The sequence below is a fragment of the Nerophis ophidion genome, linkage group LG21, assembly GCF_033978795.1.
Source record: "Nerophis ophidion isolate RoL-2023_Sa linkage group LG21, RoL_Noph_v1.0, whole genome shotgun sequence".
NCBI classification, from domain to species: domain Eukaryota; kingdom Metazoa; phylum Chordata; class Actinopteri; order Syngnathiformes; family Syngnathidae; genus Nerophis; species Nerophis ophidion.
Window position 1 is genome coordinate 41,936,599 of NC_084631.1, and position 15,000 is coordinate 41,951,598.

At 35.3% G+C, this 15,000-nt stretch overlaps 1 long non-coding RNA gene across 3 annotated transcripts in view; it reads left to right on the forward strand.

Moving 5' to 3' along the window:
- Window positions 1-15,000, forward strand: part of LOC133540123 (uncharacterized) — a 149,394-nt gene that overhangs the window by 114,882 nt on the left and 19,512 nt on the right. The window lies entirely within an intron of this gene.

Below are 15,000 nucleotides of genomic sequence, written 5' to 3' on the forward strand. Positions count from 1 at the left end.
TTCACCTGTCATCATTTTCAAAATGGAGGAGACTGATTTCAATAATTTGAAATCGCATAAAGGGAAGAAGATTAAGAGCTATTCAGTAGGATTTAAGGTCCAAGCTATTGAATATGCTAAAAAGAACAGTAAGCAGCTATGTTTTATTAATATACCGTAGCTGCGTGTGTCAAATATGAGTCATTAAATGACTCCCGCCTCCTGGTGGTAGAGGGCGCTAGTGATCTTTCTTGCGACTACTCGGCTGCAGAAGAAGTGACGACAAGCAGCAATCGTTAATTTTTTCCTCTCGCTTGCACTTTTAACATGGAGGATTACATATCTAAAATAAAACAGTTCTCTAAACTGTACTTCCAATCGAAGCAGGAGGTAATAAAGGAAGATCTCCATCGAGACAGAGAGACTTTTAAAACCGAAGAAAGATAAGGAAGACTTCTATAAACAAGTTATCGATGCTTTTGATCAGAAGGAGCTGCGCATGGACTTCACTTATAAGTAAAGGTAAGACCATAATAACTTTTTTTTAATTAAATGTGCTTTTCCTGATGGTATCCTTACATCACACTCAAATGTATAAGCGCAGGCCTAAATTTACCGCATGCCTTTGGTAAGCGCCGGAGTGAGAAGAGGTTTTAAAATAATTAGCGCCCCGGCGGCAATTCAAGGAAATGCGGTATTTCTTTTCCACACAATTACAACGTCAGCTACGGAATGTTGCATCATGGGAAGCTGTTGTGTTTATGATGAATGGCAGCCAATCTGAGGGTAAACATGTCTGACATTTTATTCCTGACCTTATCCCTGCGTGTGTGTTAGAGACAATATGTTTCATCTCGTCATTACAGACTGAAGCTGGTCAACAAGGAGTCCTTGTTAGGGTCCCAACATTCCACCGCGTCGTAATGAGCACCATAAACAAGCAGATGTTGACTTTTTATTCAATTATTTTCTGGAGGGAGCCATGGTTAGCGATCCAAGATCATTGTCGGAGAAGGGAAGAGATCATCAGGTGGCGTCCGGCGCATAAATGCATCGCAACGATTGGCAAACATCGTCCTCATGATGCAAATTGGAGGCAAAAGGAGGGCGAGGCTGATTAGTTTGAAGGGGATGGTGGGCAGTCGTACGCTGCGGGTTAACACGCTAATGGACGTGAAGTCATTTCAGAGCAATCACTCCTGCTTGCCTAATGAGAGACGAGGACTCGGGAGGCGCTCTCCGGCTCAAAAGGCAAAGTTGATGAATCACATTAAAAGGGAGAAATCATATCATTATTTACCTCTTTATAATCCAAACCTATTGTGCTTACCTGCTCAAGCACATGAAATCTAATAAACAGGCGGATAACTTCAGCTCATGTTTGAATCATGATCGTCATGATAATACTTAGGGCTGGGCCCTCTGGCCTTTTATTAATATCTCCGTATTTCTAGGCACGATATATACAAACCCCGTTTCCATATGAGTTGGGAAATTGTGTTAGATGTAAATATAAACAGAATACAATGATTTGCAAATCCTTTTCAACCCATATTCAGTTGAATATGCTACAAAGACAACATATTTGATGTTCGAACTCATAAACTTTTTTTTTTTTTTTTTACAAATAATAATAATTAACTTAGAATTTCATGGCTGCAACACGTGCCAAAGTAGTTGGCACGTAGTATATATACATATATACAGTGGGGCAAAAAAGTATTTAGTCAGCCAGCGATTGTGCAAGTTCTCCCACTTCAAATGATGACAGAGGTCTGTAATTTTCATCATAGGTACACTTCAACTGTGAGAGACAGAATGTGGAAAAAAAATCCAGGAATTCACATTGTAGGAATTTTAAAGAATTGAGTTTATACCGAAATGGATACGTGGATGATACAGCAGAGGATTGGGAGAATGTCATGTGGTCAGATGAAACCAAAATAGAAAATTTTGGTATAAACTCAACTAGTGGTGTTTGGAGGAAGAAGAATACTGAGTTGCATCCCAAGAACACCATACCTACTGTGAAGCATTTTGTTAACGCCTTTTGTTAACGCCTTTTCTTAACAAGATGGCATCTCCCGGATGTACTTCGGCGTCGAGGGGCTCTTGGTAAAGATGGAACATTTGGCAAAAATACCGGACAATTCTGCAAATGTCATGGCTGGCTTACAGCGTGGTCACTCCGGGATCACTTACGACCGCCAGACAATTCTGGATGTGGATAGATCGGGCCGTTTTGGACTGAATGAGGCGTGCTTGCTAGAGCGGCTAGCTAGCATGGGTATACTTTGCCGGCTACATCCAGCGGCCTGTGAAGCAGCGGAGTATATGTGTTGTCTGTCTATTTATGAATAATGCAGACCAGGAGTGTTGGCTGAGTTCTTAACGTTTGCTTTCAGAGCGTGCATATCACAACATACAAGATGCCGTCATGGCGACACAACCTATACCGGGCTACCGCGCATGCTCGTCCCTCCTGTTGCATGCTGGGTAGGGTAGTTCTTTTTTTCCCTGGCTCATAACATCACAATATAGTACCATGTATATGATGCCTTCAGTTTATCAAAGCACCAAGCAAACAATCGGAAAATTCCCATCATATCAATTCCTAGATATGGTCATAATTATTTTAAGTGCACTACGCAGAATAAACACAACATTATTAATATTGCTAGTAAGGATAATTTGATCAAAAATTCCCTAAAACAGCCCACTACCTATAATATAGGTTTTTTAAACGTAAAAAAAATGTTTCTGCTGTTACCTCAGAAATTGCCTGTTCAGATGTTATGATTGTGGCTCAGAGATTTGTATGTAGATTATATTTATTTTCCATAACAAACAGGATAACTTAAATACCCTGGCAGTGGCAATAAGCTTAAATGTTTGTATTTACATTTTTTGAGTTGATTTTCATAAAATATGCTATTTAACTGCTACTGTTTAACAAGGACTGATTTAAATTGTGTTTGCACAACAAATGTTTTGGCGCTTTTGTTCATGTGGGAGAATATTCCAATAAAGGTGCACTACACACTACTTTTGAATTCATTATTGGGCTTTGTGTATACAATGCAGTTAATCGCGATTAATCGGAGAAATAGTGCCATTAGTTTCGATTACAATTTTTAATCGTTGCCCAGTTTTAATATTATTCTTAATTATCATACCGCCGCCTCTTTGAGCTGTAATTTGACCCCCTTAACATGCTTCAAAACTTACCAAATTTGACACACACACATCAGGACGGGCGGAAATTGCGATCTAATCAAAAAACCAAGCCCCAAAACTCAAAATTGCGTTCTAGCGCCCCCTAGGAAGAAAACACAGACAAAACTGTCTGTAACGTCCAGTAGGAATGTTGTAGAAACATGAAACAAAAACCACTACATAGGTCCCAGTTAGACCTATATTTCATCCACTGACCCCCCCCCCCACCCCCCTCTGGCTAAAATCAACAGGAAGTTTGCTATTCCCTCTTCAATACAAAAGTTGGCTAAAAAATAACGCTTCTATTCAAACATTATCTCCTCTCAGGCCGTTTGTCGTTTCGGATTTCAAATAAGCACAGAAGAGAGATTGAACCCTTCTGATTAAAAGTTAAAGAATGAGTTTTATTTACTACCCCGGTTTGGATTTTATGAGCCCGCAGAGAACCATTGCGCTGTTGTCACAAAATGGCAGCTTTCTGCTCGGACAAAACTGTAGGCCTGTCATACACACATGAAACAAAAACCTCAATATAGGTCTCACTGAGACCTGTCTATTTGTCCGTCCGTCCGTCCGTCCGTCCGTCCGTCCGTCCGTTCGTCCGTCCGTCCGTTCGTCCGTCCGTCCGTCCGTTCGTCCGTCCGTCCGTTCGTCCGTTCGTTCGTCCGTCCGTCCGTCCGTCCGTCCGTCCGTCCGTTCGTCCGTCTGTTCGTCCGTTCGTCTGTCCGTCCGTTCGTCTGTCCGTTCGTCCGTCCGTCCGTTCGTTCGTCCGTCCGTTCGTCCGTCCGTTCGTCCGTCCGTTCGTCCGTCCGTTCGTCCGTCCGTTCGTTCGTCCGTCCGTTCGTTTGTCCGTCTGTTCGTTCGTCCGTCCGTTCGTCCGTCCGTTCGTTCGTCCGTCCTTTCGTCCGTCCGTTTGTCCGTCTGTTCGTTCGTCCGTCCGTTCGTTCGTCCGTCCGTTCGTCCGTCCGTCCGTTCGTCTGTCCGTTCGTCCGTCCGTTCGTTCGTCCGTCCATTCGTCCGTCCGTTCGTTCGTCCGTCCGTTCGTCCGTCCGTTTGTCCGTCTGTTCGTTCGTCCTTTCGTCCGTCCGTTAGTCCGTCCGTTCGTTCGTCCGTCCGTTCGTCCGTCTGTTCGTTCGTCCGTTCGTTCGTCCGTCCGTTCGTCCGTCCGTTTGCCCGTCCGTTCGTCTGTCCGTTCATCCGTTCATCCGTCTGTCCGTTCGTCCGTCCGTTCGTCCGTCCGTTCGTTCGTTCGTCCGTCCGTTCGTCCGTCCGTTCGTCCGTCCGTTCGTCCGTCCGTTCGTTCGTCCGTCCGTTCGTCCGTCTGTTCGTTCGTCCGTTCGCCCGTTCGTTCGTTCGTTCGTTCTTGGTCCCCTTTATTTAGAAAAGTATTGAAAGACAAACAGGGTAGACGCAAACCTTTGGTATATCAGGCCCATAGTCTTAGTAGATGACCTGCAACAGGCCTAAGTTTATACTTTGTACACACTACTCCGGTCTATGTAGTACTTATTTGGATCAGGATATGTCCTGTTCAAATATCCTCCAGACGACATTGGACATTTTGTCTTTTGCGTGACATCTGAATGTGTGTCGTCACTTTGTGAGCAAAAACAAACCTTCCTTTTCTCAGCATGAATAAGTAGCCGCTTTGCTTTCAATTAGAAGTGACCCTGACCTCCTTCTTGTCCAAGTGCACTGCAAGTCTTCTCATCATCTCCCCTCCTCGCTACTTGAGGAAGAGAGCACACTTTGCCTGGAAGTGATCCTGAAAGACCAGCTCAAGCAGCTCTCAAAGACAGAAGCAGTGGAATATTATTTTCATACATTTATTTCATTTGAAGACTTTATTTTTTTTGTCCTGGCAGACAATCCACATCTGCGAGCTATTAAATGGGTCAATAACTTGGTAAATTAGTCCATATTACTTTTTATTAATAGACTTCCCTCTCTCTTAGTCCAGAGAGAGAAGAAAAAATTATATGGCTTTAAAATGAAAAACAGATGAATAGCCAACTTTCTCAATTCAATTCTGAAGTTTAATCAAATTGCCAATTAAGTGCATTGAGAGGCTCCGTGTTTAGAATTGATGGATCCCACTCGGTCTGGGCTGTGTCTTAATGAAAGTGAAAGGAGAGGGGGGGGGGCACTAAATGCTTGCGAGGACGACCTTCGGCTCTAATGTGCTAATTAACTTTGCGCCATGCTTTGAGGAGCAATTATTTACCTCCATTAGTGCTGGGATGCAATGTGGGATGACTCAAACAATAGAACAACAATCTTTATAGCAACAACACATCTGATTTGTCTCTTCACTTCATGGAAGCCAACATTCATTCTAGCACACACAATAGTTTCATTTTACACCACACGCTTTCTTTTCCAAAGATCTCTTTGTGCAAATGAGAATTTGGTCCAGTTTTGAGAGAGAGTGGATATTGCAAGTATTTGTATACAGTAGATAGCAGTTATTTGAGTGTAGTTTATAGGGGTGTAACTGTACACATTTCGGTTCAGTACGTACCTCGGGTTAGAGGTCACAGTTCAGTTCATTTTCGGTACAGTAAGACATCAACAAAATGTAATTTTTGGGGTTATTTATTTACCAAATTTGTAAACAATGGCATAACATACATATACACACAGGGTCCATTAACAAGGTTAATGTGCTCAACATACTGTATATAAAATAAAAACTAAAAAAGATTAGGTTCAGAATGGTTTCTTAACAAAACCTTTCTTAAATAATAATAATAATAGTTGGTCTTCATCCGCACTTATAATAACAATATCAATAATAGTTGGTCTGCGTCAGCACTTATAATAACAATATCAATAATAGTTGGTCTGCGTCAGCACTTATAATAACATTATAAATAATTGTTGGTCTGCTTATAATAACAATATCAATAATAGTTGGTCTGCGTCAGCACTTATAATAACATTATAAATAATTGTTGGTCTGCTTATAATAATATCAATAATAGTTGGTCTGCATCAGCACTTATAATAACATTATAAATAATTGTTGGTCTGCTTATAAAAACAATATCAATAATAGTTGGTCTGCATCAGCACTTATAATAACATTATAAATAATTGTTGGTCTGTTTATAATAACTATATCAATAATAGTTGGTCTGCGTCAGCACTTATAATAACATTATAAATAATTGTTGGTCTGCTTATAATAATATCAATAATAGTTGGTCTGCATCAGCACTTATAATAACATTATAAATAATTGTTGGTCTGCTTATAATAACAATATCAATAATAGTTGGTCTGCATCAGCACTTATAATAACATTATAAATAATTGTTGGTCTGTTTATAATAATATCAATAATAGTTGGTCTGCATCAGCACTTATAATAACATTATAAATAATTGTTGGTCTGTTTATAATAACAATATCAATAATTGTTGGTCTGCTTATAATAACAATATCAATAATAGTTGGTCTGCGTCAGCACTTATAATAACATTATAAATAATAGTTGGTCAGCTTATGATAACAATATCAATAATAGTTGGTCTGCGTCAGCACTTATAATAACATTATAAATAATTGTTGGTCTGCTTATAATAACAATATCAATAATAGTTGGTCTGCGTCAGCACTTATAATAACATTATAAATAATTGTTGGTCTGCTTATAATAACAATATCAATAATAGTTGGTCTGCGTCAGCACTTATAATAACATTATAAATAATTGTTGGTCTGCTTATAATAACAATATCAATAATAGTTGGTTTGCGTCAGCACTTATAACAACAATATCAATCATAGTTGGTCTGCTTATAATAATATCAATAATAGTTGGTCTGCGTTAGCACTTATAGTAACGATATCAATAATAGTTGGTCTGTGTCAGCCCTTATAATAACAATATCAATAATAGTTGGTCTGCTTATAATAACAATATCAATAATAGTTGGTCTGCATCAGCACTTATAATAACACTATCAATAATAGTTGGTCTGCTTATAATAACAATATCAATAATAGTTGGTCTGCATCAGCACTTACAATAACAATATCAATCATAGTTGGTCTTCATCAGCACTTATAATAACATTATAAATAATTGTTGGTCTGCTTATAATAACAATATCAATAATAGTTGGTCTGTGTCAGCCCTTATAATAACAATATCAATCATAGTTGGTCTGCTTATAATAACAATATCAATAATAGTTGGTCTGCATCAGCACTTATAATAACATTATAAATAATTTTTGGTCTGCTTATAATAATATCAATAATAGTTGGTCTGCATCAGCACTTATAATAACATTATAAATAATTGTTGGTCTGCTTATAATAACAATATCAATAATAGTTGGTCTGCATCAGCACTTTTAATAACAATATCAATCATAGTTGGTCTGCTTATAATAATAATATCAATAATAGTTGGTCTGCATCAGCACTTATAATAACATTATAAATAATTGTTGGTCTGCTTATAATAATATCAATAATAGTTGGTCTGCATCAGCACTTATAATAATATTATAAATAATTGTTGGTCTGCTTATAATAACAATATCAATAATAGTTGGTCTGCGTCAGCACTTATAATAACATTATAAATAATTGTTCGTCTGCTTATAATAATATCAATAATATTTGGTCTGCATCAGCACTTATAATAACATTATAAATAATTGTTCGTCTGCTTATAATAATATCAATAATAGTTGGTCTGCATCAGCACTTATAATAACATTATAAATAATTGTTGGTCTGTTTATAATAACAATATCAATAATAATTGGTCTGCGTCAGCACTTATAATAACATTATAAATAATTGTTGGTCTGCTTATAATAATATCAATAATAATTGATCTGCGTCAGCACTTATAATAACATAAATAATTGTTGGTCTGCTTATAATAACAATATCAATAATAGTTGGTCTGCATCAGCACTTTTAATAACAATATCAATCATAGTTGGTCTGCTTATAATAACAATATCAATAATAGTTGGTCTGCATCAGCACTTATAATAACAATATCAATCATAGTTGGTCTGCTTATAATAACAATATCAATAATAGTTGGTCTGCATCAGCACTTATAAAAACATTATAAATAATTTTTGGTCTGCTTATAATAATATCAATAATAGTTGGTCTGCATCAGCACTTATAATAACATTATAAATAATTGTTGGTCTGTTTATAATAACAATATCAATAATTGTTGGTCTGCTTATAATAACAATATCAATAATAGTTGGTCTGCGTCAGCACTTATAATAACATTATAAATAATAGTTGGTCAGCTTATGATAACAATATCAATAATAGTTGGTCTGCGTCAGCACTTATAATAACATTATAAATAATTGTTGGTCTGCTTATAATAACAATATCAATAATAGTTGGTCTGCGTCAGCACTTATAATAACATTATAAATAATAGTTGGTCAGCTTATGATAACAATATCAATAATAGTTGGTCTGCGTCAGCACTTATAATAACATTATAAATAATTGTTGGTCTGCTTATAATAACAATATCAATAATAGTTGGTCTGCGTCAGCACTTATAATAACATTATAAATAATTGTTGGTCTGCTTATAATAACAATATCAATAATAGTTGGTTTGCGTCAGCACTTATAACAACAATATCAATCATAGTTGGTCTGCTTATAATAATATCAATAATAGTTGGTCTGCGTTAGCACTTATAATAACGATATCAATAATAGTTGGTCTGTGTCAGCCCTTATAATAACAATATCAATAATAGTTGGTCTGCTTATAATAACAATATCAATAATAGTTGGTCTGCATCAGCACTTATAATAACACTATCAATAATAGTTGGTCTGCTTATAATAACAATATCAATAATAGTTGGTCTGCTTATAATAACAATATCAATAATAGTTGGTCTGCATCAGCACTTACAATAACAATATCAATCATAGTTGGTCTTCATCAGCACTTATAATAACATTATAAATAATTGTTGGTCTGCTTATAATAACAATATCAATAATAGTTGGTCTGCGTCAGCACTTATAATAACATTATAAATAATAGTTGGTCAGCTTATGATAACAATATCAATAATAGTTGGTCTGCGTCAGCACTTATAATAACATTATAAATAATTGTTGGTCTGCTTATAATAACAATATCAATAATAGTTGGTCTGCGTCAGCACTTATAATAACATTATAAATAATAGTTGGTCAGCTTATGATAACAATATCAATAATAGTTGGTCTGCGTCAGCACTTATAATAACATTATAAATAATTGTTGGTCTGCTTATAATAACAATATCAATAATAGTTGGTCTGCGTCAGCACTTATAATAACATTATAAATAATTGTTGGTCTGCTTATAATAACAATATCAATAATAGTTGGTTTGCGTCAGCACTTATAACAACAATATCAATCATAGTTGGTCTGCTTATAATAATATCAATAATAGTTGGTCTGCGTTAGCACTTATAATAACGATATCAATAATAGTTGGTCTGTGTCAGCCCTTATAATAACAATATCAATAATAGTTGGTCTGCTTATAATAACAATATCAATAATAGTTGGTCTGCATCAGCACTTATAATAACACTATCAATAATAGTTGGTCTGCTTATAATAACAATATCAATAATAGTTGGTCTGCTTATAATAACAATATCAATAATAGTTGGTCTGCATCAGCACTTACAATAACAATATCAATCATAGTTGGTCTTCATCAGCACTTATAATAACATTATAAATAATTGTTGGTCTGCTTATAATAACAATATCAATAATAGTTGGTCTGCGTCAGCACTTATAATAACATTATAAATAATAGTTGGTCAGCTTATGATAACAATATCAATAATAGTTGGTCTGCGTCAGCACTTATAATAACATTATAAATAATTGTTGGTCTGCTTATAATAACAATATCAATAATAGTTGGTCTGCGTCAGCACTTATAATAACATTATAAATAATTGTTGGTCTGCTTATAATAACAATATCAATAATAGTTGGTTTGCGTCAGCACTTATAACAACAATATCAATCATAGTTGGTCTGCTTATAATAATATCAATAATAGTTGGTCTGCGTTAGCACTTATAATAACGATATCAATAATAGTTGGTCTGTGTCAGCCCTTATAATAACAATATCAATAATAGTTGGTCTGCTTATAATAACAATATCAATAATAGTTGGTCTGCATCAGCACTTATAATAACAATATCAATAATAGTTGGTCTGCTTATAATAACAATATCAATAATAGTTGGTCTGCTTATAATAACAATATCAATAATAGTTGGTCTGCATCAGCACTTACAATAACAATATCAATCATAGTTGGTCTTCATCAGCACTTATAATAACATTATAAATAATTGTTGGTCTGCTTATAATAACAATATCAATAATAGTTGGTCTGTGTCAGCCCTTATAATAACAATATCAATCATAGTTGGTCTGCTTATAATAACCATATCAATAATAGTTGGTCTGCATCAGCACTTATAATAACATTATAAATAATTTTTGGTCTGCTTATAATAATATCAATAATAGTTGGTCTGCATCAGCACTTATATTAACATTATAAATAATTGTTGGTCTGCTTATAATAACAATTTCAATAATAGTTGGTCTGCATCAGCACTTTTAATAACATTATAAATAATTGTTGGTCTGTTTATAATAACAATATCAATCATAGTTGGTCTGCTTATAATAATAATATCAATAATAGTTGGTCTGCATCAGCACTTATAATAACATTATAAATAATTGTTGGTCTGCTTATAATAATATCAATAATAGTTGGTCTGCATCAGCACTTATAATAATATTATAAATAATTGTTGGTCTGCTTATAATAACAATATCAATAATAGTTGGTCTGCGTCAGCACTTATAATAACATTATAAATAATTGTTCGTCTGCTTATAATAATATCAATAATAGTTGGTCTGCATCAGCACTTATAATAACATTATAAATAATTGTTGGTCTGTTTATAATAACAATATCAATAATAATTGGTCTGCGTCAGCACTTATAATAACATTATAAATAATTGTTGGTCTGCTTATAATAATATCAATAATAGTTGATCTGCGTCAGCACTTATAATAACATAAATAATTGTTGGTCTGCTTATAATAACAATATCAATAATAGTTGGTCTGCATCAGCACTTTTAATAACAATATCAATCATAGTTGGTCTGCTTATAATAACAATATCAATAATAGTTGGTCTGCATCAGCACTTATAATAACAATATCAATCATAGTTGGTCTGCTTATAATAACAATATCAATAATAGTTGGTCTGCATCAGCACTTATAAAAACATTATAAATAATTTTTGGTCTGCTTATAATAATATCAATAATAGTTGGTCTGCATCAGCACTTATAATAATATTATAAATAATTGTTGGTCTGCTTATAATAACAATATCAATCATAGTTGGTCTGCTTATAATAATATCAATAATAGTTGGTCTGCATCAGCACTTATAATAACATTATAAATAATTGTTGCTCTGCCTATAATAATATCAATAATAGTTGGTCTGCATCAGCACTTATAATAACATTATAAATAATTGTTGGTCTGCTTATAATAACAATATCAATAATAGTTGGTTTGCGTCAGCACTTATAACAACAATATCAATCATAGTTGGTCTGCTTATAATAATATCAATAATAGTTCTTCTTCTGCGTCAGCACTTATAATAACAATATCAATAATAGTCAATCTGTGTTAGAACTTATAATAACAATATCAATAATAGTCGATATGCGTTAGCACTTATAATAACGATATCAATAATAGTTGGTCCGTGTCAGCCCTTACAATAACAATATCAATAATAGTTGGTTTGCTTATAATAACACTATCAATAATACTTGTTAATGTTCAACTCAGCAAATGTAAACAGAGTATTGTTGGCACTTCTTGACATTTTTTAAATCCGATTTTATGGGTGGAATATTGGAGTTCCCATTAGCTAAGCTGTAAGCAGACTTTTATTCACGTTCATTTAATATTTAGAATTATTTCTTTTTTTTAATCCTTCTGTTGTCATGTCCTTCATGATGATTGTGAACAATTCCAAAAAAGAAGTGCAGTTCCCCTTTAAATTGAGGTGGTCAGAGGACAACCACAGCAGCCCCAAGAGACTCAGCCTTGTTTCCGTGTGTGTTTGTTTGTTTGTGTGAGTGAGTGTGTGTGTTTGTTGGTGTGTGTGTGTGTGTGTGTTTGCATGGATAGATGCATGCATTTGTGAAGAGCGCACATATGCACTTGCCACTGAGTGGATAATCCAAGATATGCAGGATCAAGGTTAATCTGTGGTTAAAAGTGAAGTGGATCCAGAAGCTATCAAGACAGCAAATCTCTTGTCCGGCATGTTTCTGAGGTTTTGTCCACCCAGCACATTTACTGGGAAAGTCATCACGTCTTTCAGCACAGTAATAATATCTTCTTTCCACCTTTCCATCCTTTCTTCCTGCGTGCTCCAAAGTGGACCTTTGTGAGGATCAGATATCATTACTTGGGATTAGCATTTCTTTGCATGCTGGGATCTTTTAGGATTACAGGAGGATTACTTCATATTTTCTCTTTTATCCTCTTCCCTTCAGCACTTTTGGCTATAAAACTGTCCCACACTGGACCACACTGACGGGCTTTTAGGCTCAGAATGCCACAGAATCTCATGCGCCCCAAATAGTTTAGTGCAGGGGTCACCAACGCGGTGCCCATGGGCACCAGGTCGCCCGTAAGGACCAAATGAGTCGCCTGCTGGCCTGTTCTAAAAAATAACTCAAATAGCAGCACTTACCAGTGAGCTGCCTCTATTTTTAAAAGTTTATTTATTTACTAACAAACTGGTCTCGGTTTGCTCGACATTTTTAATTCTAAGAGGGACAAAACTCAAATAGAATTTGAAAATCCAAGAAAATATTTTAAAGACTTGGTCTTCACTTGTTTAAATAAATTCATCTGTTTTTTCCTTCGCTTCTTATAACTTTCAGAAAGAAAATTTTACAGAAAAAATACAACCTTAAAAATTATTTTAGGATTTTTAAACACATTTACCTTTTAAATTCCTTCCTCTTTTTTCCTGACAATTTAAATCAATGTTCAAGTAATTTTTTTTTTTTATTGTAAAGAATAATATCCATCCATCCATTTTCTACCGCTTATTCCCTTTCGGGGTCGCGGGGGGCGCTGGCGCCTATCTCAGCTACAATCGGGCGGAAGGCGGGGTACACCCTGGACAAGTCGCCACCTCATCGCAGGGCCAACACAGATAAATACATTTTAATTTAATTCTTCATTTTAGCTTCTGTTTTTTCGATAAAAAATATTTGTGAAATATTTCTTCAAACTTATTTATGATTAAAATTCAAAAACATTATTCACGCAAATCTAGAAAATATGTAGAATCAAATTTAAATCTTATTTCAAAGTCTTTTGAATTTCTTTTAAAATGTTTGTTCTGGAAAATGTAGAAGAAATAAATATTTGTCTTTGTTAGAAATATAGCTTGGTCCAATTTGTTATATATTCTAACAAAGTGCAGATTGGATTTTAACCTATTTAAAACATGTCATCAAAAATATATATTTATTGTGAGAAATCCTTAAGATGATTAGTGTTTCCACAAAGATAAATATCATTAATTATTAATAATAAAGGGGAATTGAGCAAACTGGCTATTTCTGGCTATTTATTGAAGTTTGTATCAAACTGGTAGCCCTTTGCATGAATCAGTACCCAAGAAGTAGCTCTTGCTTTCAAAAAGGTTGGTGACCCCAGGTTTAGTGTTTGGGTAAATGAATGTTTGCTGTTTTCCAATTTGCATGACTTTTAGCGATTTTCAGTGCAAGTGCTAGTTATGTGTATTTTCAATTTAGTTTATCTTTACAATAAGTACGTTTATTACTATACTTCATGATGCAACAAACAGAAGAGAAATATTTATACTCATTAGACCCCCAATACATATTTGCAATTTAGAACGTTAAAGCCCATACAAAAGAAATTGTGTGCCTTGAAATATTATTTGCTTTATGTATTTTTTATTTAATTTGTCATTAAATGTTCAAATGCTTCATAGTGATGACATAGTACCGTCTTAAAACAAAGCCTTTTCTACTTTTAACTTCAAAATATTAGTCATATAATTACTGCATTTTTAAAGCCATCAAAATAAAGAGGAATCCCACTTCTGACACCAAATGTGTGTTCCTTCAATCAATCAATCAATCAATCAATGTTTATTTATATAGCCCCAAATCACAAATGTCTCAAAGGACTGCACAAATCATTACGACTACAACATCCTCGGAAGAACCCACAAAAGGGCAAGGAAAACTCACACCCAGTGGGCAGGGAGAATTCACATCCAGTGGGACGCCAGTGACAATGCTGACTATGAGAAACCTTGGAGAGGACCTCAGATGTGGGCAACCCCCCCCCCCCCTAGGGGACCGAAAGCAATGGATGTCGAGCGGGTCTAACATGATACTGCGAAAGTTCAATCCATAGTGGCTCCAACACAGCCGCGAGAGTTCAGTTCAAGCGGATCCAAGACAGCAGCGAGAGTCCCGTCCACAGGAAACCATCTCAAGCGGAGGCGGATCAGCAGCGTAGAGATGTCCCCAACTGATACAGGCGAGCGGTCCATCCTGGGTCTCGACTCTGGACAGCCAGTACTTCATCCATGTTCATCGGACCGGACCCCGGGAGGGGGGGACTTAGGAGAAAGAAAAGAA